The following is a 17,897-nucleotide window of genomic DNA, read 5'->3' as shown; positions in this document are numbered from 1 at the left end:
GAAACTCCAGTAGAAATCTGTTCGCCAGAAAAGAGGAGAAAATATATTTCACTTAGAGAGAAGGACATCTGCTAAGGTATGGGAAGATGGAAATAACATTACAAGGAACTGTAAATAAAGCAGCATGTCTGGAACAACAGAGAATGAGATTGGAGAAGTAGGTGGGGGTGATATCATGGGAGGATTTGTGCCAATTATCCTATTGGCAAGAAAGGTTTTCAAGTAGGGAAGGAATATGTTTAGAATTTCATTTTAGAAAAATTAATCTGCAGCAATATGATTAGATGGAGAACTTAGAAGTTACAAACTTCAGGAACTAAGAGATTGGTAAGGAGCCAGATATACCAAAAATCTGTTATAATACTTAAATAAATGAAGCTTGCGTGGGCCCCTAGCAATATTTTGGTAGGGACCCTAAAATATGCTCTCATGATGTGTGTTTTTATAAATTTGCAAAGATCCAAATTTTGAACCTCAGTCAGTTATGAGTTTCTCTTTCCATACTGCCTCTTCCTTCTATTATCTCTCATTAATGAGTGACATTGTAATCCACACACAAATTTCATATTGACTATTTTGTATTATTGTTTTTTGACTCCAAAATTGTATAAGCATAAAGCCTCACAAATGCAAATCTAGCCGTAAGCTGATATTGTAATGATGACAGTTTCTTAAAAGAGAATTAGAGCTGTGGAGATGCAAAAAGAAAAAGGTAGGAAGACTAAATGGAAGGAATTATTGGCTAGGTTGGTGAGATGCTGAATTTTTTTAATGAAAGGCTAGAAAAGGATAGTGCCACAATACCTCATTTCTATAACTTGGTGAGTGGTAGGTCCATTAATAAGAAAAAGGAAAAAAAATAAGGCAGGTCACCATTGTAAATAACATTTTATTGAACATCTTTGTGTTTTTAAAAATATTTTTCTATTTACAAAAGTGGATTTACTATGTCAAAATGTGTAAATATTTTAACACATTTTGTTATCTATTATCAAAGTGCTTTCCAGAAAAGTTGTGCCATTTAAAACTTTTACAATTAATGTAGAAATAACTTTTCTTGTCCATATTACAACTAGCTCTGAGCATTATAATTTTAATTTTTTTCAGACTAAATGATTGGTTAAAAGTGGTACCTCCTTTTCATTTTACTTGAAGTGAGATAAAGACTATTCATTATTGTGAGTTCTCTGCAAGAATCATTTTTATGAATGTAGATACTGTGGTCTTTTCCTGGAAATGGTTAGGAAGCATTAGGAGGCAGTAATAAGTCTTCCATGTAAGACTTATGTACTGTAAATGCATATACACTACATATTAATATTATAAAGGTTAGAAATGGATAGAGCTAAAGCAATTATTGAAAATCCAGATTGTTTTAGACCAGGTATAGGCAAACTTTTTCTGAAAAGGGCTAGAGTAAATATTTCAGACTTTGTAAGCTATGGGCAAAATTGAAGATATTGTGTACTTTAAGAATGAAAAACAATTTGAATCAATTTTTTATTGATGTAATTCAAAACATTATAATAATTGAACAAGTTAATTTTTATGCTAAAAGTCCATTAATGAGAAAAGTTGAATTTTTTTAAATGAAATGTTGACTTTTGGGGGAGAGGTATATTTTACTTAATTGGGGTTCAATCTCTCATCAGATTATAAATGTTCATCTGTCAGAAACCATTCTGATTTTAAAGAGGATGAACTGGATTTGGCGTCTAGGCCATCCTGTGCCACCTTGTGTTTTAGGCAATGACATTTACAAGTCATTTACCTATTAGGCTATGTATCTGTCAGCTTTCCAACACTTGCTAAATACCTGAAACATAATCAACTTATGAAAAGAAGACTTATTTTTGTTCTCAGTTTTAGAAGTTCTCATCCATGATCGGGGGGCGGGGGGGTGGGTATTGATTTTCAGATCTCTGGTTAGGGAGCAGCACATCATGGTGGGAGTACTTGGCAAAACAAAATCCCTTACTTCAAGTTCAGGAAGTGAAAGAGAGGAGAGGTCTGATGTTCTGGTATCCCTTTTAAGGACTTGCCCCCAAAGTCCTAAAGATTATCTTCTAGTAGAGTCACATTGGAAACCAAGCCTATTACCACATGGCAGTTGGGGACACTAAAGATACAAACTTTAGTAGCTTTGTGAAAATACTTTGTTTGTTAGTAAGTTTTAGATCTATTGCAAACTGTATTTGAAACTACTTGGGAACCAACTTGTAGACACATGTGCAATGCATGTGCAATGTGTGGGGAGTCGGGGAGATTGCTTCTTCATTGCTAGTGGAATTCAGTATCTGGAAACACTATTACCTTGAAGCATTTTGTCTATTTAGATAGGGACTCAGGAAATGAAACATAAAACCAACTTTGTTGGTCCAGTTTTGGTCTGTTGGTGTATGCATAGGAATGATTTTGAATGTTTTCAGTTGTTCACTTCAAGTTGACTATCAATTGGTTCCTTTCACTAACTTTGGGGGAATTTGTGCTTTTACTTAATCTTTGTTTTACTGTTACTCAATAACTTTTCTGAAAGTCATAATTCTTTCCTTACCCTTCTTTAAGAACTTTGATGTGTCAGATAATTTATGTACTACTTATTAATGTTTTTGTGGCAAGGCCACTCAATTCCTATAGTTTCAAGAAAGAAAGGGAGGGAAAAAAAGATAGGAAATAAAATGAAAAAACCAGGAAAATCTTTAATAAGTCACTACACCCACTTCAGAGATTTGGCCATTTACCTTTAAGTTTAATCTAGAATTTGATTTCTAAATATAAGACCTTGTTTCAATTAAAATCTTAATGAATTGTTGGGAATGTCAAATCTTCAATAAGTTTACCTTCTTTTATGAGTATGCTGAATTATAAATTGGACATAAGATTAAATATTGGATTGAAAATTCAGATTTTATCTTTTTAATCAGTATGAGCACAAAGAATATTTTTTTCAATGGCATGATCAAATATTAAAATAGAACAAACACAAAATGAAAACCTTACTTTAAATAATTTAGCAAACTTTCCCTATACCAATAGTGTATAGAAAATTATGATTTAATATTTTGTTTAATGGAAAATGTCATGCTGTATCTATATATACAATATATGCTACATGCCTTTTTTTAGAGATAATGTGTTGTTAGATTTCCATTTGTATGTTGTTCAGAAAAAAATTACATCACCATTAATTTTGGAGTTATTTGCTTATTTATTTCCATAGACTCTTTGGAAAATAATGTTCCAAATTTATGCCTCCATAGTCTTCCTGACAGTGGCCAATCTAATATAACCACAATCATATGTGTGTTTTTCTCAATCATTTTTTAAAATATTTTAGCTGTTGAAATATATGGCCATTTAAAATTTGTTTAATTTCACATTTCATCTGTACTTCAGATGTGGAAGATCTTTGTGTTTTTAGAAAATTTGTACTAACAGTTTTGTAATTCCAGGAACAAAATTTACTCCAAATGTTGTTCTTTTACATTTTCCATTGAATTCTCCAGTTACTATTAATTGCCAGTGGACTTTGTGTCTTTGTGTTAGTCAGCTTTCCATTACATAATAACTACCTGGAGATAATCAACTTATAAAGAAAAAGATTTATTTGGGCTCACAGTTTTGGAGGTTTCAGTCTGTGATCAATTGCTTTGGGCCTGTAGTGAGGCAGCACATCATGACTGTAGCACATGGTGGGGCAAAGCTGCTCATCTCATGACCAGAAAGTGAAAAAAGGAAAAAGAGGAAGCCATTTGAGATTGATGCTCTACTTCAGTCTCCCTTCTGTAGCTCTCCTGAATGGGGATGACATTGGTGGAGTGTCTACCAAACTGGGGATACAGTGATTTTAAATGAAGTGAAGTATATGTACATTGTTTACAAACACTTCTATGTATAGTGATGCTGTTGATATCTGTCTGCCTTGGCAAAATTTAGATGTGGGGCCAGATGTCATATTGCCCTAGGAATATTTCCTGCAGCACTGGCAGCTCATGTGTGCATGCGGTGGGAGAGAAACTAGGTTTGAAATATACAGAGTCATAATTCACAGTAGCTAAACTATGGAACCTGCCCTTCAGCAGATAAATAGATAAAGAAAATATGGTATATATACCCAATGGAATAAAAAGAAATGAAATTATGGCATTTGCTGGTAAATGGATGAAACTGGAGAATATCATGCTAAGTGAAATAAGCCAATTCCAAAAAACACAAAAGCCCAATGTTCTCTCTGATATGCGGATGTTAAGTCACAATAAGGAGTGGGGGCTGGGGGTGGAGATAAGGAAGAATAGAAGTGCTTTGGATTAGACAAAGGGGACTGAAGAAAGGGAGGGAGAATAGGAATAGGAAAGATAGTAGAATGAATCAGACATTACTTTCCTATGTTTGTGTATGAATACATGATCAATGTAATTCCACATCATGTACAACCAGAACGGAAAGTTGTACTCCATGTATGTATAATATGTCAAAATACACTCTACTGTCGTGCATAACTAAAAATAACAAACAAAATATACACATACATTATCAAATTATAACTTTACAGGCATACAATTTACTATTTGTCACTAACACCTTAATTAAGCTCTTAGAAATAATTCAAAACCAAAATCATACAGAGGCAAAAGCTATTCAGTGTAAAAATCTTTCCTTTTATTAGATGTGCAATGTTATCAGCAGAGAATTTGGGTTTGTCAGTGCCTAGTCAACATAGAAGTATTAATGCTTTTTATACTATTATGAATGATCATGTATGTTCTTCTTCCTTGATAGATATTTCAAAAATAGAATTTTTCAAAATTTGGGGGTACAAATTCATAGCAGTAATACAAACATTAGCGGTTCTGTGTGTGCACTTGCATGTTTTCTGAATCTCAGTTATGAATAGTTAAAAATCAAACTTGATTAAACTTACTGGATAAAAGGATGAAAACTTTCCTTATTATCTCTATTAAAAAATGATACTTGGAAGATACAATCAGTATGGAGTCAACAACTGTAGGGGAAGAGGCATTGTAAGACGCCTGGTTAGGGAGCTAGTCAATGTGAGTATTGTGGGTTTTATGCTTTTTTTCTAAATGTGGTGATGTATGTGGGATATCTCAGAATTTTAAAATTCTTTGTTTTTTTTTCCATGATGAATATTCACTTTATATTTTTAATTTGTAGTCTTTCTAAAATTGCATGAGCTTTGGGTCTCCATAAAAACCTGGAACCACAGAATAAACATTTATTAAATGTTTGGACACCATGAAGGTAAAGGTCACTTTCAGACTACCACAGAGTCTAAGATGTATTTATTACTTGTTAGGTTTAGAGTTGAGTATGTCTTTGTCATAGCACATAGTTTTGTTCAGTGATGATTGGTACTTTATGTAGACATTAAATAACGTCTGTAAATTGTAGCTAAGAATAATTTCTATCTTTTCAGGATCATGAGGTGGTAAAAATCATTCCTGCCACAAAGCATTTTCTTATGGGGAAAAAAAACCATGAAAAGTCTTTGATTTAATCTGGGATTTGATATATGGAAATAATACTTAATCATTTCCCTTAATTCTTTTTATCTCATTTGACTTGTCAAAGAAAGTGGAAGGAAGAAAGGAAAGATGGAAAGAGGGAAGGAAGAAATGAAGAGAGAAATGGAAGGAGTGAAAAGCAAATAAGCCTTAGAAGTTAGATTTGATCATATTGAACCATGGTAGACTGGTAGGAAAGTCTAAACAGATGCCTCAATTTCTGAAAAGTGATTAGGACATAATTAGTCAGTGATACCTTTGGGAAGGTCGCAAGGAACCATCACGGCATCCATTCATTCACTTGGATGAAAATCACTAAATCACCCAGGTAGCTAGTTTCCAATGGAAATTTATATAACTAGTATCCTTCAGTGCATTAATTATGGGTTGATGGTCCTCAACCCATGTTTTAAACAACTCCTGGTTCCAGAGTCATACTGAAAACATCTCAGAGTATCAAGCCCACTGTAGACACAGTTTACACTTTAACATTTTAGTAGTCATCTCAAAAAGTACTGAGTCTTCAGCATCTCTGTGCTCACCATCTGCAGGTTATACCTGAAGACCAGGCATACTCCACACACATGCAGACAATCCCTTTGAAAGCAATCATTTTAATCACTCAAATGGAGAGGAGATCACAAAGACACATCTAGGGGAAAGCGTTCCTCCATGATTCACCTGATTACCTCTAGGTGTGTGGACTGGTGGTGAGAACAGGGTCAGCTGAAGGAAGCCTGTGCCCAGAGCTGGTGCGTGAGCCAGTGGGAGTGGCTGCTGGGCCAGCACTGACAGGGTTAACCAGCCTTGCCAGCATGAACAATGGAAACTGGGCAGCTCTAAATGAAATGAGCTGAATATTTCATTCGGCCACTCAGCTGCCTGCTCCAATTGCCTCCTTTACTAAAATAAGAGCTTAATCTAAAGTGACAACAACATCAGTTTCTGTGTGCTCCAGTCACACTGAACATGACTTCCTTAACATAAACACTATTTACATGGACCGTCTGGATATAGCAGGGAATCAGGAGCGTGCCCAGCTAAGACACAGGGTACAATGAAGGACGAGGAGCAGGCAGCTGAGAATTAACATCAGCAAATGAAAGCCTGACCCTCAGAGGGCATGTCCCTGATACGTTTTAAAATGAGAGAGCATTGCACCAGTAACCTCAGCCTTTGTAAAGACTATGCCATTTAAAATAAAATAGCACCTTTTCAGTTTAGATACTTAACCAAATACATTATGTCTGACCCATTTTCCAACTTCTGTGTCACGAGAGGATGGATCCCTAGCTGCAATTATTAGAATCTTTCAAACAATTGCAACCAATAATCTCCCTCCCCAGACTCCTTCTCATAGCAGCATGTACTTCTTAGAGATAAAGAGGGCATTCCATTCCGGGAGGGCAGGCCAGCCAGAGATGTCAGGGGAGTAGGAGAGAAGATGTGACCTTTGAACTGAAGGCTTTGATGTAACTGTTAGCAGTACCCAGGAAATCCCAGGTTGAAAGTGGCTTTTAGCTGGAGAGTCTGGAAGATTAGAAATCAGGGTATGATGAGGTACTAACCAGTCGGGGACCAGAAACTACCACAAGTTACTTATTTCCAGCACCCTAGAGTAGATATCGAGGTAGACATCAATCCTGAATATGCATCTTCGATGGTTTCTTTTCATGAATAGAATGCTTTTGTATTATTTTCACTGTACTAGCAACCTTTGGAATTTTAAGGATCATAACATGTATAAATAGTTAACTTAGCTGTATTAGAATTATTGCCAGTTATTTAAATTTAGTGATTTTCATCCAAGTTCATGGATAAGAAAAGTAAAGCATACAGAACTTGCTCACATATTTGAAACCATGCAGCAAATCAGAGATTTGGGAAGAGAATATGTAGGTTGTTTTTGTTTTGTTTTGTTTTGTTTTTTGTTTTTGGTCAATTATTTCAGCTGTAAGTCACCATAATGCTCTCATTTCTAAAATGGTTATTAAAACTTCTTTCAGTTTAACCTTCTAAAAGACTTATACCCATTGCAGATTTGTGATTTCTGGGCCCTAAAGACTGCTACTGACAAATAGTAGCTTTTTTTTTTTTTGTACAGGACAATGATATTTGTCCTTGTCCTCACACTTTGTGTCTGAGTAAGTGTCCATGCAGTTTGGTTATGTGTGTGTACTGGGGGTGGATTTTACCCAGAAAGCATGGCCTCCCTAGGTCGGGTGGGATAGGAGTGTGTCCCGCTAGGATGGGAGAAGTATGGAGTGGCTGCTGGTTTAGCAGCGAATCAATATGCACTGGAGAGTACAGACCAAGTAAAAGAGGCCTTAGATTGTATTTTTGGTTCTTCATTGATAGTGGAGTAGAAGTGGATTCCTTCTAAGAAGAAGAATTACTTCCACACTTATTTTCCTAAGCCATGAACCAAGCAGACAGACAACAAGCCTTCACAAGCTCTCCTCATTCTGAAGGTTTTTGGATCTTTGTAGTTCCCATGCCTGCAGTAGTATAGGTATGTGATGGACGTTTTTAGATAAAATTCTTATTCACAAAAGAATAAATGGACTAATTGTTTCCTACCAGTATTTTTTTTTCCTAAGAAAAAGGATAGTGAATGATGGGAAGAAAAATAGGATCAACAATATCTAGCTGGCCTTTGGAGGATGCCCATTAATCAACAACCATCTACTGAGAATCTAAGAAATCATCAAGCATTATGTTTAGAAGAGAGAAATTTTTCTTTGGCCTCTTAAAGCCCGCCATTTAGTAACAATATATATAAGAATTTTAAAAAGGAAAAAAAAAAAAAGAAAAAAAATTGACTTATGTGGAAGGCCCAGTATCATGAGTGTGAAAAAGTGCCATTTTTATTGTTTAAGGGCACACCTGTCTACTGTGTTGTCATCTTCATTTTAACCTAAGGAATATGTGAATATGAGGATAAAGGACCAAAAACCCTTTCCCACCACTTACTGAACAGCTTTCAGGTACTATTCTTGGTGTGCTCCCCAAAGAATTAAACACATTTCCTCAAAATCTAAAGGGGATGCAAACACTTGTAAAAACAATAGTCATACAACTTGATAAGTGCTTTGATAATAAGGTCAAAATCAAATGCTTAGATCGGAAGAGTTGGGATATAACCACACCTGTCCTGTGAGACCTCTTGAAATGGCAACAACCTTGACAACTACCCCCAGTAGTGGCAGGTACTTTCCTCAGCCTGCTCTGAGCATCAGTAGGGAACAGAAGTAGCAGTGGTGGGGGTCACTCCTGGCACAAGTTAGGCTTAGGAGGGAGCCTCTGCTCTGAGGACCAGAATCCGTGGGATTTGCTGAAGAGCTTTGGGAGGCAGTTCTGTATCTCATCTTTGCTTCTCTCTGCTGAGATTCTTGATGATCTCTGTTTTTCCTGCTCAGGTGAGGATGGGCTTGCCTTCCCTAGGTGGGAAGGGGCAAAAGTAGCTAGAGAGTGAGTTGCAGGCTTTCTTTTATTGTAACCCATTCGTAAGAATTTCAGGGCTTTGATGAGAAAATTTTTGAAACAGACTCAGGCAGCCTGCAAAGTCTCTTGCATATTCTTTCGGTCACCTTTCCCCTAATTAATTAATAGTGTGGTCAGGTCTCAGTGCTGGGTACTATTGTGAAGCCACTCATAGTTGTAAGTTTTCCCAGTGAGTGCAGGATGTTTTGAGAACATTTTGCCATCCTTATCTTCATGTAGGTGCCTTCCCTGTTAAATTAATCATAAAAAAAAATCCTTTCTGTTGTCTGTTGCTCTTTTTATTTTAAACCTTTGGAAAAAGATATATCTGTTATGTATGTTGCATTTGGTTTTACTTTCTTCTCTCATCTTTGAAAATTGGGAGACAAAGGGTTTTTCATTTATTTTTTAAATCATACATGGTAATGAAGGAGACATGTAATGTTTTGACACATGTATGTGTTGCATGATGTTTACATCTGGCTAAACATATTTATCTCCTCAAACATTTGTCATCTCTTTATGCTGAAAACTTTCAAAATTCTTTCTGTTAGCTGTTTGAAATGTAAAGTACATTTTTTGTTATCTACAGTCACCCTACCGTGTAAAGCACAAAGTTTCTTATAGCTAAAATTGAAAATCATCCCATGATTTTTTTAAAGAATAGAAGAGTTTTTGCCATTTTTAAAAGTATCATTTTCAAGCTGAGCACTAGTTTTCATGAAAAGGACCATGTTTTAAAGCATGAAACTTATGTAAGATTATGTGTCTTTTAAGTTTCTGCTTAATCACTTTTAATTTTTTTTTAGTATAAATTTTACATAGTAAATTACTAGCAGAAAAATCAACTGTACACATCTCATCATTCAAGTATCTAGATTTTGGAGAGGATTGAAGTGGGTGATAGATTCAGTACAGATGATCCTAAAGCTGTTTATCTTCCAATCCCTTGCAGAACCCTTCCTTATAATACTGGGTTGTCATTCTGTTATCTCCGACCCTGATTGGCCTGCAATTGCATCCCATTGGCAGGACCACAACCCAAAAAGTCAGCATCGTGATTTTGCAGCAGCTGTTTCTGCAGAAGGTAAATGCCGTGCAGATATTGATGAGCTGGCTAATTTGTTTGGTAGACAGAATTTAGAATGGGGAACAGGATTTGTCTGCTAGCTGTCATCATCCATCAGCCCCAGGCTGCCCCAGGCAGTAGGTTTGCTTTTTGCCAGCTTCTAATTTTGCTTTATTTTTCCTTAGCTTCAATCTACTTTATTCATTTATTATAATTGGGAGAGTGTTGGTTGAGATAGAAAAGGAAAAAAAAATACTCGTGTTCTACTCTCGAGCTTGAAGGTTCTCATATGCTGCTGTTATTTGATAACAGAGGATTCAGACTGGACCTGTTGGGTCTGTTGATTGATGTAGTTAGGGGAGAAGACCGAGCTCTCACAGGGGGCTGTAAAGCACAGTGTGACTGGAGGTCTTGTAAAAGCTATTCTCAGTCCTGCAGGTTTCTCCCTGTCTCCACAAAGATCACAATATATCATTAGATTTGTTCTTTTGGAGATATTCAGTTCATTTAAAAATTATTTCTGAATGCCCATACCCTCTATGTGTTTGATGTTATTATAAACATCAAAAATACACTGAAGAACAAGGCAGTAAAAAGCTGCTGCTTTGAAAGAGTATAGATTCTAGGGGTGAATACAGAAACAGGCAAATAAATACACAACACATCAAGATAGCAGTCAATCAAACCAAGGAACCAAAGCCGAGAAAGGGTCAGGTTGGGAATGCCATTTTAGATAATGAAATCAGGGAAAGTTCTTTGAGTAGGTGTGTTCTGATACCTGAACGATGAGAGACAAGTCCTGTGAAGATCTGTGGGGAGACTTGCAGAAGAGGAAATGACAAAGATAAAGACACAGAAGAGACACTGAGCTGTTGAGTTCTAGGAACAGCAAGAAAGTCAGTGTAGCTGAAGTAGGTGATGGTCATGGCCAGCACTGGAGAGATGAGGTTAGAGAGGAAGATGGTCAAATCACTGGAATTTTCATTGTAAGTGTGGTGGGAAGCTGGTCACCAAGTTGGAGAGTCACTTGGTCAGGTGTGCATTCTTTAAAGTTTCATTTTAGTTTTGATTAAAACATAATTATACATATTTATTGGACAGAATGTGATGTTTTATATATGCATATGTCACGTGCACGTTTTTAGAAATTTAACTCTGACTACTGTGTGAAGAGCAGGCTGTAGGGGGACAAGAGAAGAAACAGGGGATTGGTGTGTAAACCATTGCAGTAATCCAGTGAGAAGTACTTTGGGTTTGCACTAGGTTGACAGTAGTGGAGTTGCAAAATTGTTCAAATGGTACCTACTTCATGCATTCTTGTATACTCTAAACTAAAAATTTGACATAAGGGGTAAGGAAAGGGGAATCATCAAAAATGATGTGTGTTTTAAATTCAAGTATCAAAGATGAGAGTGTCCATAATTAACTCCTATATTTGGGGAAAAGATATAGGCTGGGATGAGATGGTGACTAACTTAAAGTTGTTTTTAAACATCATTGTTGACAAATTTGAAATAACACGTAGAAAAAAGGTTCATGAGACTCAAAATAAATAATGATACCCTGTGCTTAAAGCAGGAGAATCATTTCTATTTTTTCAAAGTTATGTTTTAAGGAAGCTGGTAAAATCCTAGTTGGTGTAATTATGCAGTTCATTTCTGAATGCTGAGAAGGAAATCAGTGCTCACCAGAAGCTAATATGTGTTCTTAAACATCTAATCATACAGAATTACCTACTTTCTTCTTAACAGGCCTCCCTATTACCAGAGAGCATGATTTATGAAAGGTTGTTTTATAATATATTATAAAATTCTTGTGAACTTTGATTTAGTTGCCCATGTGTTAATATAGATTAATAGCTTAAGAACCATACCTAAAGGAGATGGTGTATGGTTACCAATCAAAAGAGACCTGTAGACAGTGGCATCCTTTCTATTCATGGGGTTATACTTTTTTTTTTTTTTTTTTTTTTTTTTTTTAGAGAGAGAGAGAATTTTAAAAAATATTTATTTTTTAGTTTTCGGCAGACACAACATCTTTGTTTGTAGGTGGTGCTGAGGATCGAACCTGGGCCGCACGCATGCACGCACTACCGTTTGAGCCACATCCCCAGCCCAGGATTATACTTTTGATTACTTTTATTAAGAGCTTGGATGAAGAAGGAAGAAATCAATGGCAGTAACAACTAACTTTCTTCTTTTGGAGAACTCATGCTTTGTGCTTTGACCTATTTTGACTCATGTAATGCACAAAATTTCTGATAGGCTCAGTGTTAGCCAAGATTTAATGAGGTAAAATTTAGTAGTGTTGAAATAATTCTACATGTATTGTAAGAATCAGTTACACATTTATAGGTAGGGAGTATCTGAATTAACATTTTGTCAAAATATTCTGGTTAATTTTATGCTCAGTATTAGTCAACTGTAAAACATAGTTGCTGAAGCCAAAGGTAGTTGTCACCTTTTATATCTTCAGTAGCAGAGTAGCCTTAGTCAATGATGCAAACACCCCCTGGAATGTATACTGGTTAGTTTGCATGTGTCAATTCAGGGTAAAATTCTTCAAAGGACATTGACAATGTCTGAACATGGTGAAATAGGGGATAAATAATCTAGAAACTAATAGTTTATATATAGAGAGGAGTTGTTTCATCTGTTAAAAAAAAAAAAGGAAAAAAAAAAAAGAAACTTGAGGAGGATTTCAAAACAATCCAGAAATAGGAAAAAGGATTGGCCTTTTAGTTAGTCAGGGTCTGACAAGAAGATGATGGGCTTAAATGATTTGAAAAGAGTTTAATAAAAAGAATAGTTTCAAAGATATAGACATGGTTTAAAATCCAAGGCCACACTAAGATATCATTTCATAGGAAAGCTACTATAAAAAAGACAGAAAATAACAATTGTCAATGATGATAAGGAGGAATTAGAACTATCATATACTGCTGATGGGAATGCTAAGTGGGAAGCTATTTGGAAAACAGTCTGGCAACTCCAGGAAAAATTTAGCCTCATGAGTTACCTTATGATTAATTAGCTCATTTCTGGGAATCCAAGGGAAGTGAGAATGTAGGTCCAACGAAAACTCATAATATTCGTAGCAGAATAATTCATGATACTCAAAAGTGGAAATAATCAAATACGCATCAACTGATCAGTATATAACTGTGTAAAATAAGATAAATGTAAGATAAATGTATTATATCCTTGCATAGGAATATTATTCAGCAATAAAAAATACTGATACATGCTAGAACATATATGACCCTTGAAAACACCATACTGAGTAAAAGAAATCTTTCACAAGAAAGCACATATTTTATGATTCCATTTGTTGAAATGGACATCCAGATAGCCAAATCTATGGGGACAGAAGGTAAATTAGTAGCTACTTGAGGAACAGGGCTTATCAGTAAATAAGAAGTGACTGCTAATGGACATGGGGTTTCTTTTTAGGATGATGAAAATGTTTCAAATTTTATTGTGGTGATGATTGAACAATTCCATCAATATACTAAGAGCACTGAATTCTACAATGGGTGTTTTATATTATAGGATAATTATATCTCGGTAAAGTTGTCACAGAGTAAAACAGTAAGGATTGGTGGAACACTCTAGGGTTAATAATGGCAGGGAGCTGTCACCATCCCTGGGTCTGAAGGAACTAGGATAGGGAACAGTATGGAAAGGCCTATCTGAATGGAGAGTGTCACCAGACCCTAAATAGTCACCTGCAGAAGTATTCATCCTGACATTATTCTTACTCTGTGCTCTGATCACCTGTAGATCACAGGGAATCTCTTTATGTGACTCAGAAGGCAGCATCCTAGGGAACAGAGTTGGGTGAAAATTGAAGAAAGAATCTGGTACAAGTTATCCTATGTCTCTCTAGAACTAGGACTGGTAAAGAGTAGTTAGAACCAGGTGTTGCCCAAAAATGAAGTGAATTTTAATCTCTGAGAGCAGGATTGGATAAAATCTGTGATGATAGTGAAATTATGTAGAGGATCCAGTTGTATGTGCTAGATTTGCCACTCCAAGTTTCTAATTCCAATCACTGGCATACTGGCACCAATTTTATTATCATTTGACTAATTATGGTTTTGGAAGTTCAAGATTTGGGCTTTGGCTAATAGAACATAGAGTAGGTTCATTTTGATGAGTGGAAGAGCAAAGAAAATTCTGTGAGTATGCCTTGTTCACTTTGATTTTAACCCTAAGTGAACAATAAATTGGACTTCATTATAGTTACAGACAGTTCTGGAAGTGAAGTGGCAGAAGAAAATGTAAGCTGATCATCAAAGAAGATGTAGAATTTGGAGAAATAAAATTTGCCTGCTTATCAGTAAAGGCATGCTTTACACAACTCCACACCCTTCTGGCAGAGTAGGGGTCTATGGGGATGGGATGAAAAAGAGAAGATGGGAAAGTTACTCAAGTGACCATGTTCATAGAATTGCTGTATTCAGCAACCTCATGGTTTGCAAGCTCCTCATATTGAAGACTTTAAAGAAATTATTTGATGACTTTTAGGGTTTTCTAAAATTGGTACTTCTACTTTGTGCCATGTTTTATATCTACTACATTAAATATATACCAGTATAATCATTTACATGGTCCTGTGCCAGAATACAGAAACGAAGATGCTCATTTACAAATGTGGACAATATCCAAATAAACCACTGATATACCCTGCCAACTTAAATGGATGTAGGATTTGGAAGAAATACTTAAGACTATGGAATGTACTTTTCTATTTATCTTTATTCCTGGACATTCAGATATATTGCATAAATGCTTTAAAGATGTCTTAGATTTATAGAAATTACCTAATTTCACCCTCAATATTTTTACAGCCTAATTTACTATTTACTAAAGGGTGAATAGTTTAGATTACTTTTTTTATTTCTGTAAGTACTGCTTTAGCTTTTTAAATTTGTGGCTCAAATAAATACATCATCAATTCATTTTAAGTATACCTTTTCACTGGTATTGGACATTGTGGAAGTAGAGATTCCCAGTTATATTATTAGTACCCAGAAGTACAGCTTTCTCACTGGTTTCTGAAACCATATATTTAATGGATCCACAATTTTATCTTTCACAATTTTTTTTTTGTTGTTGTTCCAGGGGATTGAACTCAGGGGCACTCACCCACTGAGCTACATCCCCAGCCCTAATTTGTATTTTATTTAGAGACAGGGTCTCACTGATTTGCTTAGTACCTCACCATTGCAATCACTACTGTTTTTTGATTTCACCATGAGTGGGAAGCAATTTACCTATTTACATAGTATTTTTCATGAGGCATCCAACTTTAAGAAATCCTTATGAAAAATAGGATAAATAGTAGAATTAAATTATTTAATTCATATAAAATAATACACAGAGTTTGGCATATAGTATTGTAAAAATACAGCACAAGACCTAGCACATACTATGGTTTAATAAAAGTGATAGTAGTAGTGATGCTGGTGATGGTGATGATGATTGTAAATTACTATACAAAAATCAATTTTATATAATCAATTTGAGGAAGGTGAGTAAAAACTTAAAACCTTAGTAAAAACTTTGAACCATTTATGGTCTTACTTTAAAAAAATATTCCACATAAATTTTAGAGATAAAACAAGAAACGTAGAACATTCTCCTATTGAGGTCCCCATAGTCCCTCAGAAGCATGAATGTAAGTTTCTTTGCTGTTTCTAAAAAAGCGTGAGACATTCATGTCCAGACATGGCAGTACACATTATTCCTCTGGATCCTCTAAATTCTAATCGTATATCCAGCCCTGTCCCCAAACCCAGGCTATTACTTCAGTGGACAGTGTGAATTTGGCTGTCTGTGATTTGTCAGTATATGATTAAGGAATTATCTATTAAAAATAAATGACATTTTAAGATTTCTGCATTTTTTTAAAGACCATCAACAAAGACACTTCCAATACTGCCAAGTATCTGAAACAAAGACTTGTTTGGAAATAATCACTTTTAGTGGTCATAGCTAGGAATAGTATTATTTGGGAATATAAATTCCTTTACATGGCAACCTCATCCCTGAACACCAACCTCATATATCCAAATCCCTACTGGGCAGCTCCATTTGGTACACATAAGCACTTCCCTTTAGCGGCCTTGGAGTCGGTTCCCCTGAAGTCTTTCATCATGAGTTCAGGGCAAATATATCCCTCCCATTGTCCAGAACCAAAACTTGTCATCATCCTTGACGTCTCTTTTTCACTTATAATTACATCTAAACCTTTAACAAAACTACTCACGCAACATTTCCAGAATCATCTCCACTGTTTCCTGTCTTGGCCAAGCCATCATCATTCCCTGTTAGGGCTATGAGCGCCCAGTTGGACCCTCTTTAGCCCTGTTCTCCTTCATTGTTTTGGCATACATAGCCAGGGTGAGCTCTTGAAGTGGAAATCAGATTAGTCATCTTATGTCCTCATCTGCACAGAGCCCTCCAGTGGTTTCCTGCCTCATAGGAGTCCTCCCTGTGACCCTCAATGAGCAGAGCCAGCCTCACCCACTCTACTGGCCTGCTCCAGCTTCCACACTCTTCCCCTTACTTACCTGCACTGGCCACACTGCCCACTGCTTCTCCTCCAACATGGACGCTATCACCCCTGGCCCTCCTTAGGGCTTTGCTCCCCGGCAGGGTTCCCAGGCCTGTGGCCCTCTTTGTTCTGGAAACAGATAATAGCATGACTCTTTTCCCAACACTTTCTTCCAGTCTTGACTCAAATGGCACATCCTTGGTGAGGCTTTCCCTTCAGCCCTACTGAAAATTTTAGATAGTCCTGCTCTAGTACTTTCTATCCTCCCTCACTTTGAGTACTTAGCACTTTCCTATCTAACGTGGCATTTTGTTAGTTTGTCTTATGATTTTTTTTTTTTGGTCTCCCTGAGTAAAACATGAGCTGCATGAGGGCTTGGAGCTTGGTCCCTTTAGTTTACTGCTGCAACTCTGGAATCCAGGATAGTTTCTGACTAATGGAGACATGCAATAAATATTTGTTGAATACATGGATAATTCAAGGCTGATTTTTGCCTGGTGTTCTATATTTATGGCCAAAAAGTCATAAATAATTTTGCATTGTTTTGAGTTACATATAGGCAGCTTTGGGGTTAAAATGAAATTCTTAATAATTATTTTTAGTATCCATTTATGTTCTCCCCGAAGAATTTGTCTGGTATGGTGCATCTATCACGTTTTTATTAATTAACCACAAATCTAATGAATTTATCTGACTTTTTTGAACACTTTTTTTGAACACAGGTCACTTATAACAGACATGCTCCAACTTTTTAAAGACACTTCCAATTTTATTGTAAAGGTAAGACTGGCAAATAATCCATATAGAAGGCCATTTTCAAATATGAGGGCTTTTGAAAGAGGAATTCATAGAATACCAATTAAGATTATTTTTTAAAAAAATGCTCTCACCCCTTCCAGTGGCTATAGGGTGAGAACATGTGACTTGGATATTTTAACAGAGTTTCCATGTGATTCCACTAATCCACAGCACCTCCCAGTAGGAACTATTGATATAACAGGCATGAATGTATTGTGCTTTCAGACAAACTCGCCTTACACCTTATATATCAGGCCTGTCTAGAATATTCTCACTGTATAAATTGAATTTTCTACTTAAAGAAACATTACTGAATCTGTCAACTTTGGGGGTAATAATCTATGTTAATACTAAAAATAAACATATGTATTTAATTGTACATGCTTCCTTTTTATGAAAGAGAGTGATTTGCCTGGTGGGACTGCATTAGTGTCTGGCTTTACAGGCATTTGACATGTTCT

General features: G+C 36.0%; 1 protein-coding gene across 12 annotated transcripts in view; it reads left to right on the top strand.

The window, feature by feature from the left end:
- Sox5 (SRY-box transcription factor 5) overlaps window positions 1-17,897 on the top strand; it is a 967,314-nt gene that overhangs the window by 141,127 nt on the left and 808,290 nt on the right. The window contains exon 1 of one of the 12 annotated variants that reach the window (XM_076854208.1): window positions 10,025-10,095. The exons of the other annotated variants lie outside the window; for them this stretch is intronic. The gene's annotated coding sequence lies outside the window, so the exon portion shown is untranslated. Of the gene's footprint in view, window positions 1-10,024; window positions 10,096-17,897 lie in introns of those variants that run through there. 12 annotated transcript variants of the gene reach the window in all.

Source organism: Callospermophilus lateralis, chromosome 4 (genome assembly GCF_048772815.1).
Source record: "Callospermophilus lateralis isolate mCalLat2 chromosome 4, mCalLat2.hap1, whole genome shotgun sequence".
Classification (NCBI taxonomy): domain Eukaryota; kingdom Metazoa; phylum Chordata; class Mammalia; order Rodentia; family Sciuridae; genus Callospermophilus; species Callospermophilus lateralis.
Note: the sequence above shows the minus strand (reverse complement) of the source record. Positions and strands in the feature narration are given on the sequence as shown.